The sequence below is a fragment of the Nerophis ophidion genome, linkage group LG02 (genome assembly GCF_033978795.1).
Source record: "Nerophis ophidion isolate RoL-2023_Sa linkage group LG02, RoL_Noph_v1.0, whole genome shotgun sequence".
NCBI lineage: Eukaryota > Metazoa > Chordata > Actinopteri > Syngnathiformes > Syngnathidae > Nerophis > Nerophis ophidion.
In genome coordinates, this window is record NC_084612.1 from 49392365 (window position 1) to 49404994 (window position 12630).

Consider the following 12630-nt stretch of genomic DNA (forward strand, 5'->3'; position numbering starts at 1 on the left):
GGCAATGTTCCTGTCATCAGGATAAACGCTGCTGGATAGTCCCGAGAACGTTAGAGGCTCCAATTGTCTTTATTACTCTGTGAGACAGGTTCTAAATGGCTATGTGAGTGGTAAAGGTGGCCAACCTCTGATGAATTACAACGGGTGGTTGGCGGGCGGGTACGATCCTGATAAAATGTTGTTTTGGGTGGACGGTGGGTGGAGGCGGATGATATAATTGCCTATCCGTGCATCTGTAATATATATATATATATATATATATATATATATATATAATGTATATATATATATATATATATATATATATATATATATATATACATATATATACATATATATACATATATATACATAAGTGTGTGTGTGTATGTATACATATATGTGTGTGTGTATGTATATATATGACAGTGAACAGGGACCTACTGTGGCAAGTCCTGAAGAGATTGCACAGTTCCATTCTGGGATGATGGCCCGAGTGGTAGTGGGAAGACACAGCTCCTTTGGTGTGAAAACTGGAGTGTGGCAGGGCTGTGTGCTGGCTCCAGTTCTCTTCAACATCTTCCTCGTCTGTGTCACAACACTGCTACGTAGGGGGAAGGAGGAGCAGGCTGGAGTTACCATAGACTTCAGGCTTGATGGTAACCTGTTTAACATCAGGAGGCTACAGGCAACTACCAAGCTGACCTCGTGGAGACCATCATTGAGCTGCAATACGCGATGACTGTGCCCTGGTTGCCAATACACCACAGGCTCTGCAAAATATCCTCTCGGCAGTTATAACTGCATATACCAGAATGGGACTGACGATCAACACCCAGAAGACAGAAGTACTCTGTCAGTCTAGTGCTGACCTACCACAAAACCCCACAATAACCCACACTGCAACAGGGCAACAGCTGCTCATGGTGCCCACCTTCAAATACCTGGGGAGCATAATGTCTGACACCTGCTCAATGGATGACGAGATCCAGAAGCGCCTCAAGCATGCATCAGCATCTTTTCGTCGTCTAAGAAGAAGAGTTTTTCAGAACATCAACTTCAAACTCCACACCAAAGTGCTGGTCTACAGAGCAGTATGCATCACTGCATTACTGTACGGATGTGAGGCATGGTCTATCTACAGCCGCCATCTGAGTAGCCTGGAGACTTTCCATGTAAGATGTCTGGAGAAGATCCTTGGCATCACATGGAAGGACAGAGTGCCGCACACAGAAGTGCTGGAGAGGGCAGGCAGCTGCAGTGTGGAGTCCATCGTGACCCAACACCAACTCAGGTGGTTGGGGCATGTCATCCGAATGCCCAACTATAGACTCCCACGCAGAATCCTCTATGGTCAGTTACACCTAGGCCAACGCAGTGCTGGTGGGAAGAAAAAGCGGTTCAAAGACCAAATGAAGACCACACTGAAGAGATGCCAGATCAACCCCCTCTTCACTGGAGGAACTTGCTTCCTGCCGAGACCTCTGGCGCTCCCACTCCTCACAGGGAGTGGATTATATAGAGCATGGGTCGGGAACCTTATTTGCTGAGGGAGCCAAAAAGCCAAATATTTTAAACAGTATTTCCGTAAGTGCCATATTATATATATTTTTTAACACAGAACACAACTAAACGCGTGCATTTTTAAGTAAGACCAACATTTCTAGAGAATAATAGGTCTCTTATTCTTTGTAATAACATTGTTATTATGAAGCTAACTGTGGAGGGGAGGGGCCTGCGGGCCTGCAGCGAAATAGGGTGTGTCAGGACTGGCCTCGAAATCAGTGACAGGTGTGTAGACGGCCCACCTGGGCCTTGTTATCTAATCACCTGTCGCTCTGTTATAAGCAGCAGCCAGGAGGAGAGACGGGGTTGGGGTTGGAGCCAGAGCGCGAGCAAGAACGAAAGAGAAAATACAATAGCTGGAAAGCAACTGAGAGACTTATTGAAAAATAAAACAATATTGTAACCCTGAAACAGGCTCTCATGTCGGTGCTTGGTGGTCTGAAGAACCCCCAGGAGGGCAAGCCCCACACTAACCAATGATAAATAAATAACTTCTTACCAGTAACACAACTTCGTGAACAGGTGCGGTACAAAACGGATGGATGGATTAAAAATGTATGAGAATGTTTTATATTTTGAACATTATTTTTAACACTGTGATTACAAGTGGAATTATTCGTTACTTATCTTGTTAAGCAATGTCAGCTCAGATTGATCCAAGAGCCAGATAGAGTCATCAAAAGAGCCACATCTGGCTCGCGAGCCATAGGTTCCCTACCCCTGATAAAGAGGAACAGCGCACAAAACATCGTGCAGCAAAGCGTGCAAAGAGGCATGCTTGCCAAGCCACCCCTGCTCCCCCCAGAACCTCCTTCACATGCCCGGTCTGTAACCACATCTGTGGATCCAGGATCGGACTGTTCAAACATCAGCAGACTCACAAATAAAAGAAGATGGTCATCATCGAATCGATGGACAACCATAAGCATATACATGTGTGTGTGTGTGTGTGTATATAATTCTATATATGTGTGTGTATAATTCTATATATATATATATATATATATATATATATATATAAATGTGTGTGTGTGTATAATTATATATATATATATATATGTATATATATATATATATATATATATATATATATATATATATATATATATATATATATATATATATATATACATATATATATATATACATATATATATACACATACATACATACATATATATATATCCATCCATTTTCTACCGCTTATTCCCTTTGGAGTCGCGGGGGGCGCTGGTGCGTATCTCAGCTACAATCGGGCGGAAGGCAGCGTACACCCTGGACAAGTTGCCACCTGATTGCAGGGCCAACACATATAGACAGACAACATTCACACTCACATTCATACACTTGGGCCAATTTAGTGTTGCCAATCAACCTATCCCCAGGTGCATGTCTTCGGAGGTGGGAGGAAGGAGTACCCGGAGGGAACCCACGCAGTCACGGGGAGAACATGCAAACTCCACACAGAAAGATCCCGAGCCCGGGATTGAACCCAGGACTACTCAGGACCTTCGTATTGTGAGACAGGCGCACTAACCTCTCTTTCACCGTGAAGCCCAGCATATATATACATATATATATATATATATATATATATATATATATATATATATATATATATATATATATAATGTGTGTTTATTGTGGCCCTAAGTCAAAAACCTATTACTCTTATAACCCAGACCTGAAGGTGGTAGTAATGTGCACTAAGAAATGAGGAGGAACAGGAAACAGTCTTGTTGAACATCCTCTTTAAAAGAGTATTTTTAAAGCAAAACAATTCCCGTATTCACACTTTTCAAACAGGCCTCAGAATATTGGATTCTTCATCGGATTTTGACCCAATTCTACAGTTTTTGCTCGATCCCAACAAAACTTGAACACAAAGAATCCGTAGCTGCTGACGAGTGTTTGATCCTCCACACTGTATCTGACTTATCCACACAAGTAGCTCCTTCTTCTTTCTAGTCCTGTAACCAATTCTTCATCTGTTGTCACTCCGTGTCTTGTTTTTTTTCTCCTGGTGTATCCACGTGTCCCTGGCGCCTCGCATAGACACGGGAATCCATTATCCCTGCGTGTCATCACCTCCGCAGAGACGGAGCACCTTATTGAAAAATCCTCCCCTTTCATTCCTTTTTTTTGCAGAGACATTATGCAGGACATTATCCCTGACGCCTCACATTGTGGGCTGCCAAAGGACCTGGAACATTTCCAGACTAGGTCAGAGGACATTGTCTTGCACACTGAAACATGCTGGGTTATTTTGAGAACCCAATTTATGGGTTGCTAGTGTTGAGTTACATTTAGGATTTTTTTATGAAGAACAACCCATTTGTTTGGGTTCTAAGGGTATTATATTGGACCATTGTTGGGTTGTTTTTCAATGAGTAATCCATTTTTGGGTATGTGGCTTTTTTTAATTAAAAGGGGATTTTATAAACACCATTTACACACATCTCATGTACAAAACCCCAAAACCAGTGAAGTTGTCACATTGTGTAAATGGTAATACATTTTTTTTTTTAAAAATGATTGGCAAATCCTTTTCAACTTATATTCAATTGAATAGACTGCAAAGACAATATATTTAACGTTCAAACTGGAAAAATGTGTTATTGTTTGCAAATATTAGCTCATTTGAAATGTCATGCCTGCAACATGTTTCCAAAAAGCTGGCACAAGTGACAAAAAAGACTGAGAAAGTTAAGAAATGCTCATCAAGATACTTATTTGGAACATAACACGGGTGAACAGGGTAATTGGGGACCGGTGGGGGCCATGATTGGGTATAAAAGCTGCTTCCAAGAAATGCTCAGTCATTCACAAACAAGGACGGGGTGAGGGTCACCACTTTGTCAACAAATGCGTGAGCAAATTGTTTAAGAACAACATTTCTCAACCAGCTTTTGCAAGGAATTTAGGGATTTCACCATCTACTGTCTGTGATATCATCAAAAGGTTCAGAGAATCTGGAGAAATCACTGCACTTAAGCCATGACATTACAGACTTTCGATCCTTCAGGCGGTACTGCATCAAAAAGCGACATCAGTGTGTAAATGATATCACCAGATGGTTTCAGGAACACTTCAGAAAACCACTGTCAGTAACTACAGTTGGTCGCTACATCTGTAAGAGCAAGTTAAAACTCTACTATGCAAAGCAAAACCCATTTATCAACAGCACCCAGAAACTCCGCCGGCTTTGCTGGGCACGAAATCATCTAAGATGGATTGATGCAAAGTGTTCCGTGTTCCGTGGTCCGACAAGTCCACATTTCAAATAGTTTTTGGAAACTGTGGACGTTGTGTCCTATGGACCAAAGAGGAAAAGAACCATCTAGACTGTTCCAGGCGCAAAGTGTAAAAGCCAGCATCTGTGATGGTATGAGGGTGTTTTAGTGCCCAAGGCATGGGTAACTTACACATCTGTGGAGGCACCAATAATGCTGAAAGGTACATACAGGTTTTGGAGCAACATATGCTGCCATCCAAGCAATGTTTAATGGACGCCCCTGCTTATTTCAGCGAGACAATGCCAAGCCACGTGTTACAACAGCCTGGCTTCATAGTAAAAGAGTGCGGGTACTTTCCTGGCCTGCCTGTAGTCCAGACCTGTCTCCCATTGAAAATATGAAGGCTAAAATATCCAAAGGGGAGACTGTTGAACAACTTAAGCTGTACATCAAGCAAGAATGGGAAATAATTCCATTTCAAAAATATGTCTCCTCAGTTCCCAAACCTTAACTGTGTGACGTCTCGGAGGCATCGCGATGCGAGTGGTGCTCTTCCTGGATGCAGATCGGGCTTGGACACAGCGTACAGGTAAGAAGTAAAGATTTATTAAAACTAAAAAACAGGCTAAGAACAAAAACACTGGGTACAAAAGGTAAAACAAAGAGCTAACTAGCATAAAAGCTAGGGGACCAACAAGTGGCTAAACGCGGAAGCATTGGCGAATCCAAACATAAAAACTAAGTCGTCACTAGTTGCGTGCAAGCAAACATTACGAGGCCAGGCCGAGTGAACGAAAAGGGCAGGTTAAGTAGAGTCTCTAATCAAAACAGGTGTGCAAACGAAGGCAGGTGAACAAATCAAGTCGCCACGGTGACAAACAAGAACAAGGAAGTGAACAAACTAAGAATCGGAAGAGTCCACGAACAAACAAGATACACAAAAGGACTCAACAACCAAATAATGTATGAGCCGGGCGGTGGATCCTAAAATAGAGTGTTGTTATAAGGAAAGGCCATGTAACACAGTGGTAAAAATGCCCCTGTGACAACTTTTTTTGCAATGTGTCGCTGCCATTAAATTCTAAATTAATGATTGTTTGCAAAAAATAACAAAGTTTCTCAGTGTGAACATTAAATATCTTGTATTTGCAGTCTATTCAATTGAATATGAGTTGAAAAGGATTTGCAAATCATTGTATTCTCTTTTTATTTAGCATTTACACAACGTGACAACTTCACTGCTTTTGGGTTTTCCCTTTTAAGGAGTTTCTAAATATTTGAGCATGCTGTATAGCAGTGGTCCCTAACCTTTATTGCACCACAGATTGGTTAAATGTCGGCATTATTTTCATTTTCCACTTGTGGCAGATAGATAGAGCCAAAAAAGCGCATGAAAAAATCTACTCACTAAAACCTTGAATTAGTGGGAGCCTTGGGCTTGCTTCTATGCAATGAGATGCAGATGGAAATCAGCCTTTGACTACAATCTGTCACATTTACATTTCATATGTTCATGAATGTGCATTGTATCACGTCACTAAGTTATAACAAATGGCAACTTCCTTTATTCTACCTTTATTCTACATCTATAAACAAGCTTATTGGTGTGCCGATTAAAATGAGTTTGTTGTTTTAATTGAGGGCCATATCGCAGTTATGTTTGCCCTCATAGGCCACTTCTAACGGTGAATGATGTTATTACAAAATTGCCTATGAATTTGATGATTGTTGTTTTATGTACAATGTAAAAAAAAAAAAATTGATTTTACAGTAAAAAACTGACAGGTCAGAATCAAAAAAATGTCCGTAAAACTTACAGTGTTTTTCAAGCATGTAAATGGAAAAAAAAACAGTACCACTGTAGTGTTATCCCGGTACCAATATTTTAGTACAAGTTCTGGGACCAAAATGTATTTTATGATACTTTTCTAAATAAGGGGGAACATAAAAAAAATGCATTATTGGCTTTATTTTAACAAAAAATCTTAGGGTATCTATTGTCTGCCATAAAAGTCAAGGTAATATTTGTGTTGTTTGTATCCCAATGATGCCATCCCTACCTCCAGAAGAAAAAAGAAGAAAAAAACAGCAAAAAAAAAGAACAAAAAAAAACTTCATAATACAATTAACAAATAAATAAAATATCAATAATAATAATAATCAATACAATAATATAAACAGAGAGTAAATTAAAAAAATAAAACTATAAACATGTAGGGGTTAGTGTTGTCCCGATACATGTATTTTGGTACCGGTACCAAAATCTATTTTGATACTTTTCGGTACTTTTCTAAATAAAGGGGACCACAAAAATTGGCATTATTGGCTTTATTGTGACAAAAAAATCTTAGGGTACGTTAAACATATGTTTTTATTGCAAAAATAAAATAGTGAACATACTAAATAACTTGTCTTTTAGTAGTAAGTAAACAAACAAAGGCTCCTAATTAGTCTGCTGACATATGCAGTAACATATTGTGTCATTTATCTACCTATTATTTTGTCAACATTATGAGAAAACTTTCCAAACTCTCCCTTTGCTCATCATTCAGCACTGAAGTACACACACTCTGTCAATTCTCTTATCCATCCATCCATTTCCTACCGTTTGTCCCTTTTGAGGTCGCAGGGGGTCGCTGCAGCCTATCAATTCTCTTATATACTCTTTCATTCTAGACTTCTAGAGTGTTTGATTATCACATCACTCTAAATGTATAGACTATAAAGTTCACGAACATAAAGAGGGATCCTACTGGGCCAGGCCAATCTTTACTTTTCTCTAAATTAAAACTGGAGAAATGCGTAGAGTGTTCTGGGCTTCTGTGTTGATCTCCTGAAGATATGATTTTATTTCACAATTCCTTGAGAGAAAAAAAAGTCCTGGTTAGGCGTGTGTATAGCAGTATGTGTGCTGTATATAGTGACATGACATATAATCATGTCATGATGAGTAGGACCAAAACCCTTAAAAAATGTAAAACACTCTAACATAAAATCTGCCTATTGAGAATAATTATCTTATCAGACGGAAAATAAGCAAATATCACCCTTATTTGAGATATATAATCTTACTTTGATTTCAGTTTTTGCAGTACAGGTTTACCGTCCAGCCCTACTGCTAACTAACTAACAAAGAGACAAACCCTGGTAAATACATCATCGGTGGTAAGAATAATGCAAGACTTTGAACATGTTAGATGGGTGTTGTATTAATGGGGTCCCCCAGGGCTCCCCTTTAGGTCCCATGTGCTATACTGTAAGTTCACTGAGAATGAGCTTTCACTGCTCCAATCCCCCTCAAGTTGAAGGGATGGTCCTCCACGTGTCTTTAAAATATTCCCACATCGATCCACTCTGTAATAACGACAGCTCTAGTGAGCTCGTCGAGCTTCCCAGGAGCTTTGGGGGTTAAAAAAAAGAGGTGAGGAGGTCCACGCTGATGTGTGTCATCACCCGCTCGCTTCCTGGGAAGATTGGGAATTTGTCTTCCCCCCCCCCCCCCCCCCCCCCCCCCTGCTGTCACACAAACAACGCGGCCGAATGTGGCAATTTCTGGTTGCTGTAATTTCATCAGCGACAGACATTTTTCATTTTACAGGAGGAGCGGGGAAAATTAACACCCTCTGATTGGCTGTTTGACAATCAATCACAGATCGGCCCTAGGTGGCTTTTTGTTCACCCAGTGAATGTTGGTCCCCTACCGCCATTGACGGGTCAAGATATTTAGAGCTCCTTCTTTAAACCTGTCAGCTGGGCTGCAAGGAGAACATTGTGACAGCGGGGCCATGCGGAGTTGACGTCACCAGCGGAGGAAGTGGACTTTAGTTCGACGTGGACCTCAGCGCCTCGCTTTCAAGCCTGGAGGACACATGAGTCACACTCTTCTACGTCCTCTGCAGGAATAATACATGCTTTAATGTTCCGACATGCTGTAATGTTCCTACATGCTTTAATATTCCTACATGTTTTAATATTGCTACATGCTTCAATGTCCACTTCTTGCATCCACTTTTACTGACGTGGACTTGTTAGACCAGTAGAGACTGCTAAAACACACATTTTGCTGTTAAAGGCAATGTTTCAGTCGAGTGAAGGTCATGGCGTAGTGGGTAGAGCGGCCGTGCCAGAAACCTGAGGGTTGCAGGTTCGCTTCCCACCTATGGACATCAAAGTCGCTGCCGTTGTGTCCTTGGGCAGGACACTTCCCCCCTTTGCCCCCGGTGCCGCTCACACCGGTGAATGATTGATGAACGAATGATTGGTGGTGGTCGGAGGGGCCGTAGGCGCAAACTGGCAGCCACACTTCCGTCAGTCTACCCCAGGGCAGCTGTGGCTACAGATGTAACTTACCACCACCAGGTGTGAATGAATGATGGGTTCCCACTTCTCTGTGAGCGCTTTGAGTATATAACAATAAAAACCGCGATATAAATCCAATCCATTATTATTATTATTATTATGGTGGAGCAACTTCATACTTGATTTTTTTTTTTTTTCAGAGTTTTGGAATCTTTCCTATTCAACACAGAAATGTCTAGAAGAAGTTGAAATATTTTTAAGTATTTGTTTGAGTACTCAAATAACAGCAGAATGACAAAGGAGAAAGGTTTTATGCTGCTACAGAAAGAAAGAAGGAGAGAAAGAAACAGCAAGAGAGACAGAGAGATCTTCAAAATGTTTTTATCTGCTTTGGGAAGAAGTGATTAAGACGAAACGTTCTATCCTGGGTTAGAAGACTATCTGATTGTGAATGTTTTGATTTAACATGGAAAAAGGCAATGATACAACATCAATCATAACATAAGCCCATTTGGAGGGTACCTTTTTGACCAAAATACAAATACAAATACAAATACTATTGATTCACCAAACATCACAGTCTTTGTCCTTTGTTTGGAGACATCTCCAAGAATGCATCAGGGCCATAAAAGGGTCTCTGACAAAAACCCAGGCCTAGGCATCTAAGAAGAATAACAAATTAATTGTGGTTTAGACAAGAGACTACAAAAACAATAATTTTAATGGGTTTATGTTATGATTGAAGTTGTATCACTGCCTTTTCCATGTTAAATCAAACATTAATGTTTCAGTCGAGTGAAGGTCATGTTGGAACAACTTCATACTTTTTGCTATTTTTTTTTTTTTTTTAGAGTTTTGGAATCTATCCTATTCAACAGAGAAATGTCCGCAATATCTTTTCAAGTATTTGTTGAGTAATCAAATAACAGAAGAATGACAAATGAGAAAGGTTTTACGTTGCTACAAAAAGAAAGAAAGAAGGATAGGAAGAAATAGCGAGAGAGACAAAGAGGTCTTCAAAATGTTTTTATCTTCTTTGGGAAGGAGTGGTTTAGATGAAACGTTCTATGCTGGGATAGAACACCTTATCTGATTGTGAATGTTTTGATTTAACATGGAAAAGGCAGTGATACAACTTCAATAATAACATAAGCCCATTTGGATGGTATATTTTTGATCAAAATACATCTACTATTGATCAACCGAACATCACAGCCTTTGTCCTTGGTTTGGAGACATCTCCAATGGGCTCAAAGAATGCATCAGGGCCATAAAAGTGTCTTATCTCTGACAAAAACCCAGGACAAGGCAGCTAAGGAGAAGAAACAAATTAATTGTGGTTTAGATAAGAGACTACTAAAACACAAATGTTGCTGTTAATGGCAAATGTTTCAGTCGAGTGAAGGTCATGTTGGGGCAACGTCATACTTTTCGCTTAATTTTTTTTAGAATTTTGGAATCTTACCTATTCAACAAATAAATGTTCAGAGGATCTTTCAGGTGTTTGTTTGACTACTCAAATAACAGCAGTATAGATAGTACTTTATTGATTCCTTCAGGAGAGTTCCTTCAGGAAAATTAAAGTATAACAAAGGACAAAGGTTTTACGCTGCTACAGAAAGAAAGAAGGAGAGAAAGAAATAGCGAGAGATGTTTTTATCTGCTTTTAGAAGGAGTGGTTATCTGATTGTGAATGTTTTTATTTAACATGGAAAAGGCAGTAATACAACATCGATCATAACATAAGCCCATTTGGCGATTAACCTTTTGACCAAAATACAACATATACTATTGATCAACCAAACATCACAGTCTTTGTCTTTGGTTTTGAGTTTTGGAATCTTTCCTAGTCAACAAAGAAATGTCCAGAGGAAGCCAAGATATTTTCAAGTATTTGTTTGGGTACTCAAATAGCAGCTGAATGACAAAGAAGAAATAGCAAGAGAGACAAAGAGGTCTTCAAGATGTTTTTATCTGCTTTGGGTAGAAATGGTTGAGACGAAACATTCTATCCTGAGATAGAACATGTTATCTGATTTTGAATGTTTTAATTTAACATGGAAAAGACAGTAATACAACCTAAATCATAACATAAGCCCATTTGAAGAGTAACCCTTTGACCAAAATACAAATACAACATACAATATTGATCAACCAAACATCACAGTCTTTGTCATTGGTTTGGAGACATGTCCAATGCGCTCCAACAATGCATCAGGGCCATAAAAGTGTCTTATCTCTGACAAAAACCCAGCTACAGGCAGCTAAGGAGAAAAAAAAAATTAATGTTGGTTTAGACAAGAGACTACAGAAACAAAGAAGGAGAGAAATAAATAGCCAGTGACACAACGAGGTCTTCAAGATGTTTTTATTTGCTTTTGGAAAGAGTGGTTATCTGATTGGTAATGTTTTGATTTAACATGGAAAAGGCAATAATACAACTTCAATCATAACATAAGCCCATTTGGAAAGTAACTTTTTGACCAAAATACAAATCCAACAAAAACTATTGATCATCACTGTCTTTGTCCTTGGTTTGGAGACATCTCCAATGGCCTGCAAGAATGCATCAGGGCCATAAAAGTGGCCCTGATGCATTTCACTGTTTCACTGTCTCCGACAGTGAAACAGTCGGCAGTCAAGTCATGTAATTTGCTGATGTCGAAGATGACATCCGGCTGCCGAGGTGAGCTGCTCGTGTAAACGGGCCGAGTTTCCCAGGTGCACGCTGCCAAGTGGGTGGAGAAACGGGACTGTTGATATTGATTGTAACACACACACATGCGCACACACTCTCTCACTCACAGCGGGGGTGTGAACATGAATGCAACACAAATAGGAGCGCTCCCATCGTCTGTAATCTGCTGATTTTTAATTGGCCACCATTCAGATGGAAACGATGCACTTTGAAGAAAGACGTATCAGAGATGATTATCCAGTTCTTCTCACTTTGTAATTACACTCGGCGGCGCTCACGCATGCGGCTTAGCGAGGTAAGATCGCCCGAGTGTTTCAGCGGCCCCGCCTCCATCTCTATGCTAATTAGGATTAAGATACCCACCAGGTGTGTCGCTGATGCAGGAGAATTGAGAATGCAGAAAATGGTGTTGCATGATGCATAGAGATAAAGATACAGAGGTCAAGATAGACCTTGGGTTCTTAGCCTTTTTTACCTCGGGGCCCAACTTTTTTACTACAAAGTGGCCCACAATGTAAAAAAAAAATTCTGGAAAAAAAAACGGTCATCTACTGGCAGCTACGGCTGTCAAACGAAAACCATAAAATTAAAGTAATACTTTGTAAACCAAAAAATGATTAAAAACATTACATTTACATACATTTTCATGAAACGTTTTGCGGAATAATATCGTAATTTTACAGATGTTTACAAAATTATTACAATCAACCACCTTTAATGAGGTGACAATGCTGGCAGTTCCACCGAAAAAAAACAACCTTATTTTACAGATTTTTTCTAAATTCTTAAGATCAGGGGTCTCAAACTCAATTTACCTGGGGGCCACTGGATGCAGAAACTTGGTGCAAAGTG

General features: G+C 39.9%; 1 protein-coding gene across 2 annotated transcripts in view; it reads left to right on the forward strand.

Moving 5' to 3' along the window:
- Window positions 1-12630, forward strand: part of LOC133541975 (rap1 GTPase-activating protein 1-like) — a 397810-nt gene that overhangs the window by 37395 nt on the left and 347785 nt on the right. Inside the window, exon 2 of one of the 2 annotated variants that reach the window (XM_061885745.1) lies at window positions 5279-5370. The exons of the other annotated variant lie outside the window; for it this stretch is intronic. The gene's annotated coding sequence lies outside the window, so the exon portion shown is untranslated. The remainder of the gene's footprint in view (window positions 1-5278; window positions 5371-12630) is intronic. 2 annotated transcript variants of the gene reach the window in all.